A 21,247-nucleotide genomic window follows, 5' to 3' on the forward strand; every position below is an offset into this window, starting at 1 on the left:
AAGAGGGGCTGTCCATCTGGCACAAGCAGGATGAATGTGTAGCCCATGTAGAATTACCATGCTATTACTGTACTTTAATAGCAACTCAGGAAATATAGAATAAAAAGAAAGTCTTCCTACTCTGTCCCAAAGACCTGCATTGTGACTATCAGGTTGAAGACAAGAGGCTGGACACACACAAAGGGGTCCAAATGCAAAGAAATCACTGGTACACTAGCTTGGTATAATGTGATCACACATTAACAGCCTGACAATTATCAACAGTTATAAACATATTGCCAACCAATGGCTTTTGAGAAATACTTGTACAAAGATAATTAAGTAGCTTTGCAAATATTCATGTAAGGGTTCTTGAGTCTCTGTCTTCTGTGTCTCTTAGGAAAAAAGATGTAAGCAATCTCTGTACCAAAAGGATTAGGTCAAATTAAAAAAAAAAAAAGGCTTTATTTCCTCCTCTATTTGTTTTAAAAAACACTTTTTTTTGTAAAAAAACCACAACAACCCAAACATGCAAAACTATGTTGTGCATGATGATTTCTCTGCCAGGTGCAGCAGTGGCAAATTTCATGAGTCATCTGGACAGTTTCCTAGAGAATACTGTTGTGGAGCTGTTGGTGAATGTTCATGTAGGTAACAGCAGCACTGGTAGAAGTAACAGTGGGTTTATGTGGAAAAACTGCAGCCATGAATGAGATGGTGTAATATTCATTTCAGGTACTTGGTGGAAGGGTAATAGTGACATACTAGAAAATTTCAAGGAGCAAATTAGAGCCTGGTGCTTTATGCTGATGAAAGCATAGGGGCAAAAAGTCTGTATGACTGACATATCTGGTTAATATAAATTAACTTGAAAAAGCAAGAATCTCTAAATTTGCATCACATCAAAATTTCATGTTTAAATGGGAAGAATATTACGTGATGTCTTGACTACATGATCAGGAGGGGAATGATGACCACACAATACTGTGAGTCATAAGAGAGCCTGCTAAAAATGCAGCTGTAATGAGACTTACCTTTTCTCCATGAACGTTAGCTAAGTGTCAAGGTAAGGCATTATGCAAAACTTACATTCTTAGAGATCACGACTAGTGTCCCTTGAAACAACTGTCTTTGAAAGTAAGAACAGTAACCACATGTATTCAAATTCAGCAACCTTATAGAAGTGGAAAAAATCACTATAGTAAAATTTAACTTCACAATGGGAACTATGTGGTAACTAGGAAACTATTTTAAAGGATGAAGGAATGTAATCAAAAGGGTAAAATGCCTTCAACAATATTTAAAGACACCAGATGGCAGCCTCAAAGTAAATGTTTATCTCTATCAAAAAATAGTCTAAATGACAAAATGGAGTGTGGTTAAGCAACAGAGGGAAAGAGGCGATTATAAGTAAAATGACTTCCTTCCGAAAAAACAGAAGTTGTACCCAAAGGTACAGAAAGGAAAATCCATTAAAATTCTGATATGTGGAATTGAAAAAAATAATATGTTATGTCAAAACTGATTCTGAGAAGCAAGCTGGTAAAGGCATGTAAATTGCTAATAAAGTCTCTCTAAAACACATGAAAGCTAAGCATACTTCCCAAGTCTGTAGAGCTGACAGGCGGCTGAGCTATGGAAGAAGTGCTGGAGGATGCTGTGGCCACAGCAGAAAGGCTAAAAGAACTGTTTACATTAGTGTTAACCACATGGGAGCTTAGAGAGGTCACTGCACTGAAGCTTTTTCTTATAGGGGACGAGTCTGAAGTACTGTCTCAAAGTGAAGTATCAGCAGAAGAGAACAGATCAATAAAAACATATAATAACAAACACCATAAGAAACAGATGGTATTAACCCAAGAATTCTCAAAGTTGTTGCTGAACTACTAACTGCTCTGGGTGAACTATTGAATAAATTAGTCTTTATACCAGAGAAAGAGCAGGTGGCAAGCCTAATGACCATTTTTAAAAGGACCTCATTGGGTGCATGTGGATGAGGAATAAGCAGGCTGTGATATCTACAAGCAAATAAGTCTGATTTTCTTATCAAGCAAATTGACTGAAGCTATGATAAACAATAAAAAGAAAATATTAGGATAAATGCAACATTCTCAGGAACAGTTAGTAAAGCTTTTCTTTAAACCCAGTAATCTATGCTTCGCAAATCCAGCTGAGATCTTTGGGCATGTGCCATCCTCTTTGATTTCCAAAAAACTTTTGATGATGCTCTTGTCCAAAAGCCTCATAAATAGAGAGACTGGAAGAGGATGTGAAGAACATGAGATTACAAATTACTTGAAGAAGGTTAATAGGGCATGATTCTGCACTGATTTTTATAACACAAGGAACAGAGATTACTAAGTGAAATAGCCTAACAAGCTTGAGATAAAAGAAAGTAATTGTTTACTCAATGTGTAATTAAACTGTTGAATTTTCTGTCATAAAATAAAGAAACCAAAATCATTACAGGGTTTTAAAAGTGGCTGGAAAAACTGGTAGAGAGTAGGCACATCATGAGCTATTAATCTAGAATGTGGATTTAATCACGGAGTTAAGTTTTGGTCTATATACTATGGGCTGGGAAGGTATAAACTTGCCTCCTTTTCATATTTTTTCCATAAGCATCTTCTGGTCAGTGTCAGAGAGAGGATGCTGTCAACTGCTGCTATTGTGATGTTCCTCTAAATATTTTTAAATGTCAATATGGAAAAAAAGTTTTATAAGGTGCACTTTATCTCATGATATTAAATATTGTATGACTAAAAAGAGTAGCAAAACTGATGGAAATGTTATTAAGAGATACTACTGGTACTTTTTCAGTTAACTTTCACTAAAGCTTGAGAAAGATGTTAATTCAAACTAGATATGGAACTGATAGAAGCAGATTTAGTACCAGTATCTCCAAAGATATGTGTAGAAGCTTTATCTAAACCAACAGCCTTGAAACTAGTGTATTAGACTGCATCTGAATTCTTACAAAAATCCTGACTGATGCATAGCAAAGATTGTCCAGGCTTCTGCTTCCCATCTGCAAAACTGGGTGACTTCCTGCAGTAACTCCTGAGTTACAGAGTGTTGTAAACATAAGTACTTAATGTTTCAAGGCAAACAGAAAATGTGTTTGAGAAGGTTCCTAGCAAGTTGCAGTGCCATTAGTCTTTGAAATTTGTTTACAAGCCTTCAGCCAGTTTTCAGTCCATGCAACAAAGGCTTTCATCCAAGCCTATCTGAATTAATTCTTGTAAGACCTTGTGAGGCATTGAATCAATAGAGTGTTTACTGTTTAACTTACTCATTGAAGAATATTTTACTTTAATATAGATCTTCTCAAGCTGCATGGTCTTGAAGCGCTTCACAAACTATGTTAATACAACTGCAGCACTAAAACGCTGCACTAGCAGAAAGTGTATAGAGTGGGAAAATTACAGCCAAGGACAACAGGGCAAACAATTACTGTTATAAAACACTGTTTCAAAACCTTTAATGCACACTGACTGAGATTTGTAGACAAAAATTCTAGACAAGCCAGTTATTGATAACAATGCTGCCAAATGAGAGAGAAACTGAAATATCATGGAGTACTCAGGAATCATATGTCTCTCCTGGACTCCCTCCTACTCCCATGGCATCATATGTTCTTTTGGTCTCTTTTGTTCTGTACTTTTGGATGTACTGTGGGTTATGTAGATTCGTAGAATCATTTTGGCTGGAAAGAGACCCTCAAGATTATTGAGTCCAATCATTAACCTAACTCTGGCACTAAACCATGTCCCTAAGAACCTCATCTATACATCTTTTAAATACGCCCCGGGATGGTGACTCAACCTCTTTCCTGGGCAGCCTGTTCCAATGCCTGACAGCCCTTTCTGTGAGGAAGTTTTTCCTAATATCCAATCTAAACATCACCTGGTGCAACTTGAAGCCATTTCCTCTTGTCCTATCACTTGTTACCTGGGAGAAGAGACCGATACCCTCCATGCTACAACCTCCTTTCAGGTAATTGTAGACAGCGATAAGCTCTCCCCTCAACCTCCTTTTCTCCACGGTAAACAGCCCAAGATCCCTCAGCCACTCCTCATTAGACTTGTGCTCCAGGCCCCTCACCAGCTTTGTTGACCTTTTCTAAAATCTCTCCAGTACCTCAATGTCTTTCCTATTGTGAGGGGCCCAAAACTGAACACAGTATTTGAGGTGTGGCCTCACCGGCACCAAGTACAGTGAGACAATCACTTCCCTAGCTCTGAAACTATGCTGGAGCCGCATAATCCCCAAATATGTTTCTCAGTTTTGTGGAGATTTGCTTCAGAATCTCTGCCTTGCTGCTAAGCTTTGGAGAATAGTTTAGCTTTAATTTAAAAAAGGACTGGTCCTTCTGCCAAGTAGGAAGCTGTGGTTGTGGGAGGCATGAGTTGCGCCTGTCATCAAATTCAATGCCTCACCACAAGTGCATGTTTATGACAGTGAGATCGGGGATTTCTCCAATGTACTACTGACTTCAGAACTTTTTTCATGTTACTGTAAGCTGTTCAGGTACTATAGGAAAGTCTCTGATGTTTAGTTTTCTATCTCCCATAATCTGGGACTGCCAACAGCTGTCTTCTGCTCTGCATCTTCCCCTCAAAGTTTCTTGAGCTGAACTGCAGTGTTTATCTCCTTTTTGAGACATTCATAGTCAGGGATATGAAAAAAAATGGACAAGCTGAAGATACAGACCACCATGCAGTGGGGAGTGCTGACTGGGGAAAGTTAAACTGGATGTGCATCTTGTCTCTGCTGAGCGTCTGACCTCTGCCAAGATGGGAGATTAGCAACTGAGTGAAATTCAACATTTCAGACCCTCATGGGGAAGCAGAGAAGATCATGGTCCTCAGGGTCGCAGCCCAGGCTCCAGGGTGACATGGAGAATGGAGCCCCAAAAGCCTGTCTGTCATGAAAAGTAATTACTGAACTATACATTTAGGGTTCTCCATTGCAAAGGGCCACCATAGTGGTGGGTGTATTTGAGAAGAGCGGTAGAAGGCTGTTGCAGAATTTGAGTTCTCACCTCAAACTTTGCATTCCTGCAGCTGTTGAGTAGGTGACGCTCATTTACCATAAACTGAGACAAATGTTTTCTGGTATCCCTGGACTTTCTAATTGTGCCAGTGTTACTAAGTGTACTGTGTTCCTTGATGGCCCTGTTACTAAGACTGCAGTGGCTACTTACATTTCATGTGCCAGTTTTATTTTCTGTGTCATTTCCTACCTACTGGGAAAATTATTTCTCTGCCTTTGACACTGGATTTACACAACTGACCAATGGAGGAGGAATGCTACTGACCCTTCTCACTTCCTCCGTTCCTTCAGAGTGACTTGTAAAATTTATTCTGACTTCAGAGAAGCCAAAAATCTCAACCTGAATTTATCTCATGATAAAAAGAAATTTCCTGAGGTCTTGGAAGTCAAGGATGGCTACACATGACCATTTTTTTCAAAGGTATAAGACAGATATAAAAGCTGAAAGTTATGAACATGTGATGCAATCCAAAGTAACTTTCTGCATTTGTTGGAATTTGCTTGGCAGGAAGCAGCAAGCTGAGCTTTTTAGGATTTTTTTAAAAAATATATAATTAGAATAGGTTTTTATTAAGATCAAATTTGAATCAGTTTCCCAACAATAAATCTGACAACATATGAAGTTCTGAGAACTGCAAGGCAGGCAGAAGCAAGAGGTGAATTATAAGTAGGAATGCCCCACTTTTCTGGCCCCCAACAAATCTCACTACTAACCTTTGCTACCCATAAAAAAAACGCCAACTCAGGAGGCTTACTTTGACAACAGGAAAAAAGAAAAACAGCTGCAATGTTTTACAATGGATAGTTATCATTAGCTCCTAGGACAATAAGGACATAGCACATAAGTTAGCAAAAGCTGCTTTTCAAAGCTGGATTCATTTTGCTATTGCCAAAATTTGACAGTAGTAATAAAACCCATGAGGTGTAGATTATCTTTACATTGCGTGCTTATGATGTCCAGCACAATGAGGTCTTGATCCACATCAGAAAGTCCTTGATCCTAGAAAAATACAAACAAAATAATTATAAACTATTACCTTTCCCTCTTCAGTTTTTTGATCTAAGCATAATGAACAAGCTGTTGTGAATTAATTCTCCTAGTGCCCCTGTGAGAGCTACTGAAAGAAAATCTATAGTTTTTTACTGATTTTTTTATCGGAGTTTACATTTTTTAATTTCAGTTTTTGTTGTTACTTTTTAATGAAAATGCATTACCTCTACCTTTTCTTTATCTAAGAAGAATACAAAGCTGTGGGAAGAGAAGTGGGATAAGTAGAAAGAGAGTGCAAAAAGGATGGACTCAGCAGAGCTCTTGCTGAGATCAGAAGTGGAAAACCAGTCATGGTCATATTACCTTCAAGCTATTCTGTGGCTGAGTTACTTGAATACTGTGCTGTCCATCTTGCACAGGCAGGGTGACTGTGTAGCCCAGCAGCAGCTGCAAGAACACAGGTTAAGACATGTTCTGTTCTAGTCACAAATTAGCATCTTAATTCATGTCAATATTGGCACTAGACCTTGATGACAGTGAACATAGCTGCTTCTGTGCCCACGAACAGTTGTCGCTTGTAAATGACCTCTCTTTAAATCAACCTATTGACCTATTGTTTCATGATATATTTTAAATACATATGGCTCTCAGCAGCTACTGTCTAATCTACAGGATTTAGAAGACCCTTCAGATTTCTGAACCCTCCAGATTTTTGGATCTAGGTTTGTGTTCTGGCCATGTTTAGAGACTATATGATACCTGGGGTTGCCTTCTCACCCTGTGAAGGAAACCCAGTCATAGAGGTCTCTTTGTTTCACTCACTGAACTGGATGATAAAGCCTTTGCATAAATATATCTACATATGTACATGGATGCTTCTGTTTTTCTTATTATACAGAAAGCTCATAACTAGGACATAAAACATGGGTAATGTTTAGATCGAATGTGAAACAATTCCACATAAAATTAAAAGCAAATAACTTTTTCCTGCAATTTGGCTTAAAAGGAAATTAACTTAATTGATTATGGACAGGCCTATTTTGCAAAAATATTACAGCCAAAGGTAATTTGTTTTTGGAAAATAATTTAGTAGACCATTTCAATTGCAATAACATTACTTACTAGAAAATTAAATACATTTTCTGTTAAATGTAATAATGAATTCCATTGTCTATGTTGCACAGGCAGAACTACAATATAATTGTGTTTAATACAATTAAACACAGTCTCTATTAAAAGTAATAATGCAGTATATTGTCTACATTACTCAGGGAGAACTACAATACAATTATTGTCTTGTATCTAAGTCATCCAGAAAATACATGTGCCTTGTTACACCCTCATTCTGAACGTTATATCCTCACAGCTCTCTAGGATAGTATGTCTTGTTTGTCCTCATTCTAGTGAGACCATGTTGTTAGCAGTTGGTCACAGACTTGCACAAAGTAAATTTAGTGTTTTTATCTCACATATTAGTAGACTCAAATGAGCAAGCTTTTCAAAGCTCCCATCCCAAAGCATTTCTCCCAAGTTTTTACCTCCCATGCCATTTAGCTAGGCATATTAATGCCTAAATATCTTTTGAAGAGCTTCATCAATCCTCCAAAGCTTCAAAGGTCCCCCAGTGAAAACTACTATATACGTTGGTTAAAAAAATATTTCTGTTTTATAGTTATAACAATTTCAGTAATCTCTAATGCTTGATAACAGAACCTGGGTGTTATATTGACTGTAATAAGTAACTTACGCTTTTTGAGAAAGCAGCACATGTTAAAAATTGAGGCAGTCACTGGTTTCTACAATACAAAACCAGAACCTTGAGGAAGAATGGGAATGTAAAAAAACATGGTGAAAAGAAACAAATGGATTTTTGGTAACAGTTTGTGTCTAACAGCAAATATTCAGTATGCCTTATTGAAATAACATCTTTAATAAACCTTGTTCCTCCTCAAAAGACCAGGAGAAAGGATGGGAAGATAAGGACGTGAATCAACAAAAGTGAACAAAGGTGGTGGAGACAGGGTAAAGAAATGTGATACAAATAGGTAGTGTAAATACAAGCTAAAAAAATTCCTTGAAAATTTCTCAATATGGCTCAGAAACTCTCTGTGAGCATGAGATCAGCCCTGGTAACCTTGGTATTATTTCTTCTAGAAGCAGAACTAACACTTTTGCAAAAGGGCTAAAACTGTTCTCTTATTTAACTTTGACCAATCATGTAATTTGTATTTTTTTGTTCCTCTTGCTCCTGAAAATGGATTTGCTCTCATATGTCCACCCAATGGCACAAGGAGAGAACTCTTGTTCATTTTCCCCATCTCTATTCTTACTATTCTGTTATCTCCAGAAGGCAATGAGGATCACACTGGTATGGAAACAATGCATGGCTGCATTGCCTTGTAGTTCATTTTGTTAGCTTCCAGCACAACTATGGAAACTTAAACTTTTTAGCATTCTGAATAATTTTTTTATCAATAAATAGGGTTGTTGTTAGTAGCACTGAGGCCTGGGTGGTGAAAAGAGCTTAAACTGAAGGCAGAGCTTTTGATTCTGGGCATTTCCTTCCTTGTTTTTCATTCCACTACACAAGTCAATGCTTTTCACTGATCTCTTCTGTTCCTGATCTCTGCCTTTAGAGAATCAGCTTTTTTGGGGGGCAAGTGGAGGTTTGTAAAGTAGAGATATTGAAACCTGACAGAAGAAAGTACCGAATGTACATGGATTATGGCTAGTTCAATTTAGAAACGACACAAAATCTGATGCAAGGAGATATTAGCTCTTAGTTGTAGAAATATTTATCTGGGTAACTCAGAAAAATGCTGTTTGAAAGTTTAATGTTTTAACAGTATCTGTGATACAAGTGTCTGACACTGTGTCAATTTTAGCTTTTCAATTTCAATTTGACACTTGGATTTTGTCCCATTGGAGATAATTACAGTTATTTTCATTACCATAATGCCTGGAGATTTCAATCAAAATTAGAAAGCTTTTGCCAGGTAGTATAAAAACATATGACAAGGCATAATTCCAACCCTGAGAAGTTTACAATTTAAATAGACAGGATATACAATGGGAGACCTATTTGCATCTGCAGGCATCCAAACATCAGATTTTGAATATCAGACTGTAAATGGCTTGCCCAAATTGAAGTGGGAATTGAAAATACTTTTCCTGAGTTCCTGACAACTTAAAAAAAAAAAAAAAGAAAAAAAAAATAAAGTCTCTTGCAATAGCTACACTATGAAGAATTATTTGCAGTTTTCTAAAACTACATTCTGCAGCCACTATTTCTCATGCGTTTCAGAACTGACTTTGTCCCGTCTTACTGCTGCACTCAATCTCATGACTCATAGATGCTCCTGTTCACTTTGATAATAAACTTCATCCTAGACCTGTAACTTTCACTGTTATCCTAATACTTCCCATATAATTTAACCTTCCAAAGTATTATTAGCCTCACCTAAAAATCCTCAGTTTCTCCTCTTCTAGGGCTCCAAAGGATCTAAGGAAGATATTAGAATGTTGAAACTAATTTTCAGCATGAATCGGTAATGTAGATGTACACCTAACTCTTAATTTCAGTGATCAGTAGCAAGGCAAAACTATCTATCGAAAAGTAAGACATTCAGTAGCTTTTGCAGAGTTCAGTTTTAGCAGCTCCGTACACTAAACAGTTTTACAGGAATTTCAGTACTGAAAAAGACAGAAGAGGAAATAAATATTTAAAGCCATGCACCATTTCCAACTGGATAAATCACTCTAAGTTGTAATTTCATATCGAGTAAAAAAAAAAAACCACCAAGAATAAGAAATTCAAAGTCTTTTGCACTAGACCTTAATGTGTCTTTCTGTGCATCATGAAAGCAGAATGATTTTATTACTGATTACTCACAAGGAGACTGAGACCAAAGCATTGAACAATTTCTACTTCTCCTAATCACAGGACTTTCATGCTTGACCTTAATGATAGGGCACGTATGTTTCTGGGTTTTTGTGTGTGTGTGTTTTTGTTTGTTTTTTTTTTGTTTTGTTTTTGTTTATTTAAATTATTTTTTAAATTCGATTCAGTCTTTCATCTTTGAATAGAACAAAACCAAAAGCTGATTTGCTTGCAGAATGCTTTGTATTTTCAGGATATTTACAGAGATTGCCAGGAGAAATTAATCTGATGACCTTTGTCCTAGGAGACTGTAACTGCAAGCCAGGCTCTCCAAAAACTAACGTAAATCCGAGAATCTTTGAAAGGGTAAAGCTATAAAAATCAGGATTATAAATTAAAAAAGAGCACCCCAAACATTATCTTTTCTAGGTAATGCAGCCTAAATCATCATAGTGGTCTTTGCAGTAACATGGAAGGAATGATTGTGGTGAGGCAAAAGAGAAAAGGTTTTGCCTCTCTTTATAGTGGGTATTGATCTGCCCTTGTTACTTCATCATCTGAGCACAAAACAGTTGAAATATATTTATTCACCCAGTGCTACTAAAAATAAAAGCTTGAGCTATCAAGAAGCTCCATGAATTGCAGGTAGTCACAGTGTAAATACAGATAGTTTGAGACCTAGGCTAGTGAGGTAACTTTTGAATAATTCTTCCTTTCTCATGAATAATCACAATTACCTCAGATCATGCCACCTTCTCTGTCTTGAAGGAGAGGAGCACATTAAAGCAGTGGAACTGTGACTAATCTTACAGAGTCTGCCCTGTTTTCTCAGTAACCTTCCAATAACCAGGGAAGGCACAAAACCTGGATGCTGAGGCCTGGTAAGGATGATTTATTTGACATCAGCAGAATTTTGAGACTCAAATCACAAGAGCTAACTGTAAGTTAGGATAACAGTGGAGCAAACCTATGTGAGTTTGGCTTTGTAACATCACCTATGCAGATCCTCTGAAATTAAAGTTGTATCCAGCCATCTGTTCCTGTGATCCCCTCCCAAACCATAATATCGGAGTAGTAAAATAGCTTCTGTTTATAATAGTGCAGTCACACAAATATTTTACTGGAATATTCTCCTCTGAGACTTAAATTCTTCATGTATATGCATCAATGCATATGTGAACAATACTCTGTCCACAAGAGTATTTTAAGAAATGGTTCCCTGTATGTGGACCAAAATGGTAGATGAGAGAGGATGCGTGTAGGTAAATAAGAATGCCCGACATTTGTTTCCACTGTTTTATATTTGTTATTCATTTTCTCATTTAAAAACTTGCAATCACTCACTCAGAAACATGTAACACTGCAGGTAATTTAGATGGCAAAATCCACTGCAAACACTAGGCAGTTAATTCTTGCAGGGTGTAGCTCTTGGGCTGTAGTTTGTTTTATGGACCCTTTGTTGATGAGTCACTATTATTAGAGGCATTCACAGATATTATGTGCCTCCTTTAAGAGAGCCATGAACAAAGCACAGGAAAAACACATTGAATTATTCTCTATGAACGCATTCCCAAACCAGTTTTCCTCGGGAAACATACTGCAGTTTTAGATTGTGCTTTTTAGTGAGAATCTAGTGAAGCAACATCCCTCTACACAGATTCAGCTGCTCACTCCAGCAGAGTGAGGGCCAGACTTATAAGCTGCTGGGACACTTTCCCTGAAAGAGAAATATTCCTGCACCAGGCAGAAGAGTAAATTAGGTAAGGGTTTATTTTGTTTGTTTGTTTGTTTTTGTTTGTGTGGTGGTTTTTCCTCCTTTTTTACTACATTACAAAGTATTTAAATTTAGGATCTTTCTGTGATATTTTGTCCCACCTTATAGGCTCCATATGGTTCTTCAGGACTTGCCCTGGTTAAAATACAGCTGTTGAAAAAACAATTCTTTCTCTAAATAGGCAGGAACATATGCAGGGTCTGAATGAAAGAGGAATAGTGAGTTATGGAAAGGAAAGACTGAATTACACGCAGGGCCCAGATTCTGTGCTATAACCTCCTTTCAACTCAGTTCAGGTGTAAGGTGTAGCAAGAATGAAGCAAAGAAGGTGTAAATCTTTTGTAACCCCCTACTTGGATCAGATATATATCAGTCCTAATGGAGAAGATTTGTGCGCTGCCCGCGTCCAGTTTATCATGAAGCTCTCAGACACATGGCGTGCACTGTGGGGTTGTCTTACGTAGGGACAGGTGTTGGACCTTGTGGGTCCCTTCCACAAGGGATTTAGAGCTGCTGGGAATAATCCAAATGCAGAGTATCCCCATCAGTTAGCTTAGATTTTGGGAAGTATTTGAGCTGCTCTAGCTCAGGCCTGATTGCTCTTAGTTCAATTAGTAATGAGAGGAATTTTTGGCATGTCTATTACACCAGCTTTTAGATGCTAGCAGAAGAAAAAGCTTAAATTTGGTCTTAGGAGTCTTGCAGCACACCTCACCTTGAGATTTGACTTGCATATCTCTTTCCTGAGACATATATTAGTAAAGATATTGAGGTGCAGGGAAGTGGCAGACAGAGAAACAGCTGGTGCGGAAAATTACATAGGCTTAGAAAGCAACAGAATAAACTCATGGAAGAGGAGTCCATCAAGGACCATCAAAAACCAAAAATGCCATCCCTAACTCAGCAAGTTTGTGAGCTGCAAACCCTTGGATACTGCTACCTTATCTCTGGTATACATTACATTGAAATTGTCTGCTTTTATATTCTGCCCTGGATATCTATCTAGGCCACTGTTGGAGACAATATACCGGGCTGGCTGGACTTTTGTTCTGACTCATATGGACACAATTATATTCGTCTAACAAAATCTCAAATTTCAAAGACATTGCTGTTGACATCATTGCTATGGAAACCAACTCTACTGCAGTTTGCCAACTACGCTTTTAAAATACATTAGTGATGATGCATCTGCATCAAATCTCATGGAAATCAAACAACACCTTTTGTATTTTTTTGACATTTCTGTGTAATGATCCAGCAACAAGAAGTTGTCAAGCTTGACTAGTGACTGGCATAACGTGCAGAAACGTTATACAAGCTCCATACTGATGAAGCTCTGATATCTGCATAGGGCCATCGGAGGAAACAATTTGTTTTTTACAGTGCAGGACACAAGAGACGAAGGCTCATGGGCTGTTCAGCCCTGAGCATTTATCCTCCTCAGGAGCAGCTAGGAGCAGGCAGAACACAAGTCCTCCAGAAGCAGCTGCTGTTATGACCACAGCAGCTATTAGATTGCTGTGACTGTGGTTTTGTGCTGGGAATCTCACTACTTGGAAGAAGTTTGCATCTAACAATACTAGCTGCCTCCACAGCCCCTTTGGTCTTATTGCTTCTAATGGGATTACAGCAGGGATCGATTTGTTCCATAGAGTTTATGCTGAAGGTACCACTAACGCAAATATTTATTTCAGACATTCCTTCAAAACCACCTGTTCTTGCTGATAGCTGTCTCAGTGCTGAGGGTCAGTACCTTTGTGTCTTGTCAGTCCTGAAGGAGACACTTCAAGGTATTGATCTTCTTTTTTCAATGAGATTGCCGTGTTGTATATACATCCTTCTATGCATGTGAAAAAACAGGCATTGCTTCTTCTCCTCTTAGCTGATTAATGGTGAGGATATATTATCAGGGCTAATAGGAGTCAAATGAAGAAAACTAGTCAAGTGAAACCCTGTAAATTGGTTCCTGTACTTTCTCCATCTTTTCTAATACCTAATGCCAAGGATTTTCATTCTTGTCCAGCCAGGGCGAAAAGGAAAAGCATTAGAAAGTAAATAACTCCCACATCTGCAATAAGGGAGCAGTCAGCTGTTTCATTGGCCCATTTATTAGTAGGACAGAAATGTAAATCTACATCACAGAAATGTTTTTGTTTTCCTCCTACACAACCTGTCATTCTTTTTGGAAAAGTAGAAGTGCATATTAGCTTTCTACATAATATCTGTGTCTGTGTGTGTCTCTGCATCTTCATTATTCCCTGTCCCAAGATATATGACCTTCAGTGAGGTAAAAATATCAGTTTTCAATGGGAATTCTGCTACTGGAAAGCAGGCAAGATTTGACTTGCTCTTCCTCCGTGTTTGTTTGTTTTGTGCCCCCCCCGCCCTCCCCCTTTTTTTTTAATAGTTTAAAATTCCAACCAGTACTCTCTCTGCTATAGTGCCAGTTGGCAAAAGAGTCCTGAGGTGGTGGTGTTCTGAAGACCTGGTTCTAAGACCTACTGAAAAAATACTGTGAGGTGATGCTTTGTCTATCCCAGCTTTCCATCAGCTGTTGCCAGTGACTCCGATCAGCAAAAAATCTTATACAGGAAAGCTGGGTAGACAAGAGCAGTGTTCCTGGCTCTGCTGATGGCCAGATAATATGCAGCTGCCATTCCCTGCTTCTGTGTTGCTTTCACCTTCTGTCTCATTCTCTATTCATCTACCACAGTCACCATTCAGCCCCGGGCCAGCAGACAAACAATGTCTTTCTCTTGCCTTTCCTTCCTTGGAAGGGGAAGGTAGGGAAAATGGGGAAAGACTTGCGGGTTGAAATGAAAGCATATTTAATAAAACAATAATAAAAGAAGAGTGAATAATAATGTGACTATCATAAAATATAGCAAGTTACTCAAATAGACAGAGCAATGCTTAGCCGGTAGAACAAGTGCTCCCAGCAATGGATGTCAGAGGGCGGACCCTGCAAGCGCAGTGAGTCCAGGAAAACGCAGAGATCAGAAGAGGCGCCAGGAGCAGGAACAGGAATGGGAGCCCTCCCAGACCGTGGCTATTGAGGAACGAGGGCAGTCCTTCACGACTTCCCACTTATATCTGGAGCCTGATGTTCATTATATGGAATACTCCTGTTTGCTAGCTTAGGTCAGCTGCTCTGGATCTCCTCCTCCCTGCTGCTATCTTTCACCTGCAGCTGGGCAGTTGGAAAGTCTGTCCTCCTGTCAGCAACCAAGATATCAATGAATTCTTACATTCTTTTCATACCAAATCACAAACAGTAGAAAGCCGCTTGAAGAAAACATTAACTTTATCACAGGGTGCTATCTTATTGTTCTTGAACTAAATCTAGAACAACAGGCTATGCTAGCTACCAAGAAGAAAAATTGACTAACTGCATGGAAGATTACCTCGATTCAGCCAAATCAACACAACCACACAAATGAATTTGAAAATTCTGTAATTGCTATTAAATTTCTGTCACAAAAATGCTATAGAGACAAAGTGGAAGGTAAGAACTATCAGTCTCCTGTAACAGAACAGATAATGATAATTATCTTTGAAGCTCTACTGTTTTCAGATGTAATGGTGAGAAGATGAGGAGATCCGCTGTACCAGAGAGCAGTTCCCCCATTCAGAGCGGCCTGATGTGTGTGTGACTTGGAGACTCTCTCTGCACACTGGGCTGCTTCCCACACTGTGTTATCATAAAACTTTTTGTAAGATATACTGCAGAGACACGTAGGGAATGCAGGATTGCTCCTCTGGACAAGAGAGAAAAATGCTCTGGAAGAGAAAGTGCAAACCCATTTCCTATATATCAGAAGATTAAATTCCTCTACATGCACATAGCTTATTATCCTTGCAGTTGCTCTCTTTCTCTCTTTGCTTCAGTCACCCTGGTGATTATCTCCTGACATCAGCAGTCAAGTTAATCTCTCCACCTTGACACAGAGTTTTGATTTGGTATGACTATCTGTATAATAGCTATTGTGACACAGCACAGAGTCTCAGGCTTTTCTTACTGAATATTTCACTTGAAAGCCAAAGAAACTGTCCATTTTCTTTCTCTTCTCTTTCTTGTTTAAAAACTGACATTAACAAAACAAATAATGTAAAGAGCTGGACTCTCTCCTTTCTCCCTTCTCTGTAGTAATTATTTGAAAGTAATGCAAAACCACTTTCCATGCATAATATTGCCACACACATCTTTTCTTTTCCATAGAAAAACAAAATTAAATCAACTGTGTCAGGCTGTAGTATCTCCTTATAAAACATTGTAAACACAACTTGTTTGTCTGCTTGTTAGACTAACATTTTTCTTTTTATTTTTCATTTTGGATCCCTGGAAAACTATTGCAGTTTCATTCTTTGTGGTCCTTGTTTAAAGCTTTACTTACTATCCTTCTAAACAAAAAAGCCCGTGACCACTCTCAAGGCATCAATAACATGCTCTTCAGCTGGCAAATAATTAGTGTGAAGCTCAGAATTAATAAGCAATAAGAAAACATTAAATCACTGGATGTGTCTAATTCTGTATCTAACAAGCAAATATACCTCTTACTGGACTGTACACCCGAGTTTACGCGGTGGAACCTGACCCAGACATATACCTCTTATTATTACAACAAGAATGATATGGTAATAATATTATTATCAATGCACTCTCTCAGTAGTTCTGAGTATCATGGATACAGGCTTGTATGCAAATGCCTAAAAGCAGCATCACAATAACAAATGATTTTGCGTTCCACAGCATTCCTGACTGTGATTTTATCTATATATGCCTACTATTCATAAATGACAGTGGAAACAAATTGTTTTCATCTTAGGAGCTGCTCCTTAGCTTCATTATCTTCTAATAAGTAATCAAGGCACATGATTGTCACCTAATGTTGTTTCTTTTTTCCTTGCCTGTGGCACATCACTGCAAATATAACATAAATCAAAGAAAAAACAATGGTCAGTGATTACTGATGTTTGATGTGAATATAGATATTATAAAGAACAATCCCTTCCTGAATTTTTATGCACACAAGAAGTTTTTCTACATGAGATTTTGTGGCAATCACAAAGATGATTCAGTTTAACAAATTTACTATTTTTAAAAAACAATTGACTATTTTTAGAAAACAAAGTTTGTCTCAGTGTGGCTCAGCTAGAATTGCTACATAGCTTCATCTACAGAGCTAGAATGGGAGTGCTGTCCATTTACTGCTAACTACTACCCAGGTGATCCATTGAATACAGACAATTTCTGGAGCTGAAAGAACCAGTATTTCCGTACCAGTATAGTCCTGTTCTGCCCCATTCTATAATTCTATATCTCTCCTAGTTTGTTTTTCTCCTCCAATGAAAGATATAAAATAAGAAAGCAACAAAGGGAAAAAAAAAATGCTGAAAATAAGTCTGAAGGAAACAACTGGGAAGCTGTAAAGCCAATTGATCTCCCACAGATTGCTAGCTTTATTTCTTTGTTTGGGTTAGTACTGGAGAGTCCTGACTGTTCAACACTAACTCATTCATTCTAAAACAATGCTTCATACCATACTCGCTAATTTCCATAGTGTCCTGGTTTTAGCTGGGATAGAGTTAATTTTCTTCCTAATAGCTGGTATAGTGCTGTGTTTTGGATTGAGCATGAAAATAATGTTGATAACACACTGATGTTTTAGTCCTTGCTAAGTAGTGCTTATACTAAGTCAAGGACTTTTCAGCTTCCCCTGTTCTGCCAGCGGGGAGATGCACCAGATGCTGGGAGGGAGCAAAGCCAGGACAGCTTTGGCCAGGACCCAAACTGGGCAAAGGGATATTCCATACAATATGATGTCATGCTCAATGTATAAACTGTGGGGAATTCAGTATGGGGATGGGATCACTATTATTATTGTTGTTATTATTATTATTATTTTATCTTCCTTTGCTGTCCTATTAAACTGACTTTATCTCAACCCACAAGTTTTACTTTTGTTTGGTTTTTATTTTCTTTCACATCCCACCAGGGGGCGGGGGAGTGCACAAGCAGCTGTGTGGTGCTTAGCTATCAGCTGGGGTTAAACCACGACATTAAAAAGCCGCTCCTTCATGATCTAGCTGCTTTTTCTACAGTGAAGCTGTAATGCTGGTATGAACAATAACAACATGTAATGCTGATCCAAACAACATTGTCTTTTCAGGCATGAACTAATACTGGTCAAGATGTTCATCGGTTATATAATCCAGTCTATAGCTGAGGAAAATGCACCGTAATAAATGGTGGTGAGCAGACCAAAACCACAAAAGGGAATAAGTATTCAAGCTGAGGCTAGATTGCAAGAGATCCACGCTCTACAGACCTGTGATTATTTTTAAATATAATGTTGCCTTAGGCCTGGGACATGTATAGGAATGCAGTGATCTCCGTGACTGCAGGCTGTGATGTCACATGCATTACATGCAGAGTAACATCTTCATTTCTTTGTCAAAGGGGATGTCAAGCTTTAAAATGTCTAGCAAAAAGAAGTATCTCTGGACACAGTAAGAAATATTCTTCTAGCAGTCATTTCACTTCAGTTAAATTCTCCTTTTATTTTCAAAATTGCTCAGGTATGAAAGCCCTGCTTTATTCTTTAGAGGATGATTTCTTAATGGCAATTCATCACAGCAGCCATGAAATCTTGATGACAAATCCATAAACCCTGAAAAAGATTGTAGGGGAATTAATCTAATTTAAACATGAGCTAGTCTGCTGCTTAGTATAATAAAATAACAAGAAGAAATTAGCTGAGTAATGTGCTTGAAGATTTACTGTGGTTCAGATTGTACACATCTAAACCAAACCCTGAGCCCTCAGCAGTTTGCTTCCCCTGTGAGCAATTTGCAGATGAGGTGACTGCTGGCCCAGCCCCGTCTCTCAGCTTCTCCTGTGCCAGCTCACTCACTGGCCTGAATAGTCCTGCACACGCTATTGAGCTTACAAGTAGCAATGTCTGTCATGTCCTGACCTCATTGTGATGACATAAAACAAAGGGGCCACCTTGCAAGAACAAAATATGCTTCTTCCAGTGATTTTCTTATGCTTATATTCCTACTGCCTGTTCTTCTAGTGTATCCTGGCTTTTTGTTCATCAGCTAACAGAATCAGTATATTTTAATTTTCCCCTGAAAAGATTTTTCTTTTCAATGGCAATTCTTGTTTCTAGAAATTTGAGGTTTAGATGTCTTGATTTCAAACAGTCACATAACATGCCAGTATGGTGACTATTTTTATTTATGTTTACACAGAGAAACAAGGCACAAATATTTTAAACTAGCTCTTCAGTGTGAGGAGTCATACTATGAGTAAAACAAGGTTAGAGTTCAGGAGTCCTGACTTCTTACTGACTTACTTCAGCCTCGGGTCTGGCAAAACACATCAACAAAAGCATTGCAAATAGAAATAATTTCTGTAATGTCCCTCTACCTCTATCTAAATCACATACTCTGAATTTCTATAGAGAGACATCTGTATGCTCTAACAGTGTCATGGCTTGGAAGCTCCAGTTTTGAAAGCCAGGCTTTCATGCAGCCTCCAATAAGGTTACCTTGAGTATAACTAGCTGAGGATTGATCACTGCACATTTAATTAACAAATATTTTTTTGTGTGTGTGAAATCTAATGTATGTTGCCAATATTTAAAAATAAAAATTATTTTTTCAAGATGAATACATTCAGTCTGTTATCAGATGTTTCAACAGCCCCAACAGCCTAGGAAGAAGCCAACACTTATAATTTTGTGACTAATATATTCAAATAATCTCCTTTTGGTGAGGTCTGCTTATGCTTTTTAAAAAATAAACCAACCAACCAACCAAACCCAAAACCCAAACCAAAACAAACCACCCAAACCAACCGCCCAAACTAACCAACCAACCAACCAACCAACCAAACCAAACCAAACCAAGCCCCAAAAAAACAAACCCAAAGCAAACCAAACAACACATTTTTAAAACGCATATCGAGCATAAAGTTCATTCACAGGAAGTGCAGTCCCAATGTTTTCTACACTCAGATCACTTCTGGGCTCCAGCACTCACTCATGCTGGTCTGTTAGACTGGTGAGGTGCTGTTGCTTGCTGTCCTGCAACTCCTGCAGCTGATGAGCTGGATGGCCACAGCCCCACAGCTGGGCAGGTAACACTCTCGCCTACAGCAGAAAACAAAAGTTTCCAGACAAAAACTATCCACAAATAATGACAGACCCAAATCGACAGATGTGTTTCTAATGCCTTATCCAGTGTAAGCAGAGAAAAATGACATTTTGTCCTAAATCAACTAATGGCATATCCATCTGCTATCCACTTTTACATCCTGGCCGACTAACACCCTTATGAACAAAAAGAAGCTGCTTTAACTTATAAATTAGGATTTGTGAAGTGCCTTTCCACAGTATCCTTCTTCCAATTCCCTCTATTTTATCATTTTAACTTCTATATATCTATGCACGAGAGAACAAGAAAAGGCATGACTAATACATATAACAATTAAAGAAATTAGAGGTAGCTATGAAGTTTTCAATAAAACATAATTTTGGCAGAATATGGCAGTTTTCTGAAACTGAAACATTCAAGAGAGGTGATTTGATTTTGACATAGTTGTGATGTGACCATGATACTGTCAGATCTCCAGTCTGGTGCCCTGGGACCTGAATCCTTGGCTCCTCAGCATCCCACCTGCTGGGCTGATCGGAGTTGAGAGCATGAGCAGCTTGGAAAACAAGCACACTCAGCTGCTCATCAACCTGGGCTCCCAGGGCTTCCAGCTTCTGGGACAGCCAAACCCACAGAGCACTTCCAGGGGCTGCACGTCCTAGAGAATCTGTGCCATGAAGACCATGAGTCAGTCCTCTAGCCCCACTCCCAGAGAATTTAAACAGCTTGGAGTTCTGAATCAAGCTGAGATACTATTTCAAAGCACAATCTGTGAAATGGAATTGTCTGTCTCTGCCAAACTCATAAATTAGATTATTAACAAAAAAGAAACATGATGCATGGAATTTTTAGTAGTTCACTACCAAAACCAGACGTTAGAAAGCTTGTATTTCATGATATAGCAAAACATATATATACATAAGGTTCCCATACCATAAATGGATAAAAGAAAATCAATACTTTATAAATGCAAAGAACCTTCCATGTAAGTATTATTGGCACTCTTGCATTTAGCCTACATACCTTAAGGTACTTGACAAATTCAATTTGGCTGCAGCAATGAGGTGTACAAAACTAAAAATTATGTACCCAATATGACACAGGAAATCTTGAGAAGACCCAGGCTAAAAATCCAGATCTTCAGATTTCCAGTCCTTTGACTTAACCATGCATTTCCTGTCACTCTGTATTTCTTTACGTGGACTGTAAGACTTGGTATTCATGCAAAGTTGGTGGAGACATGCTAGGTTGTGTTCCCTTGAGTGCCAGAGAAGACAGTTGGAAATATTCTCGTTGGCTGACTGATGAGTAATGGATTTCTCTCTGCTAATCAAGATACCAGCTGACAGGACACCTTTTCATCCACTGCAGTTCCCATATTAATTTACAAAGCAATACTTTGTAC

The sequence above is a fragment of the Streptopelia decaocto genome (assembly GCF_964273445.1).
Source record: "Streptopelia decaocto genome assembly, chromosome: 7".
NCBI lineage: Eukaryota > Metazoa > Chordata > Aves > Columbiformes > Columbidae > Streptopelia > Streptopelia decaocto.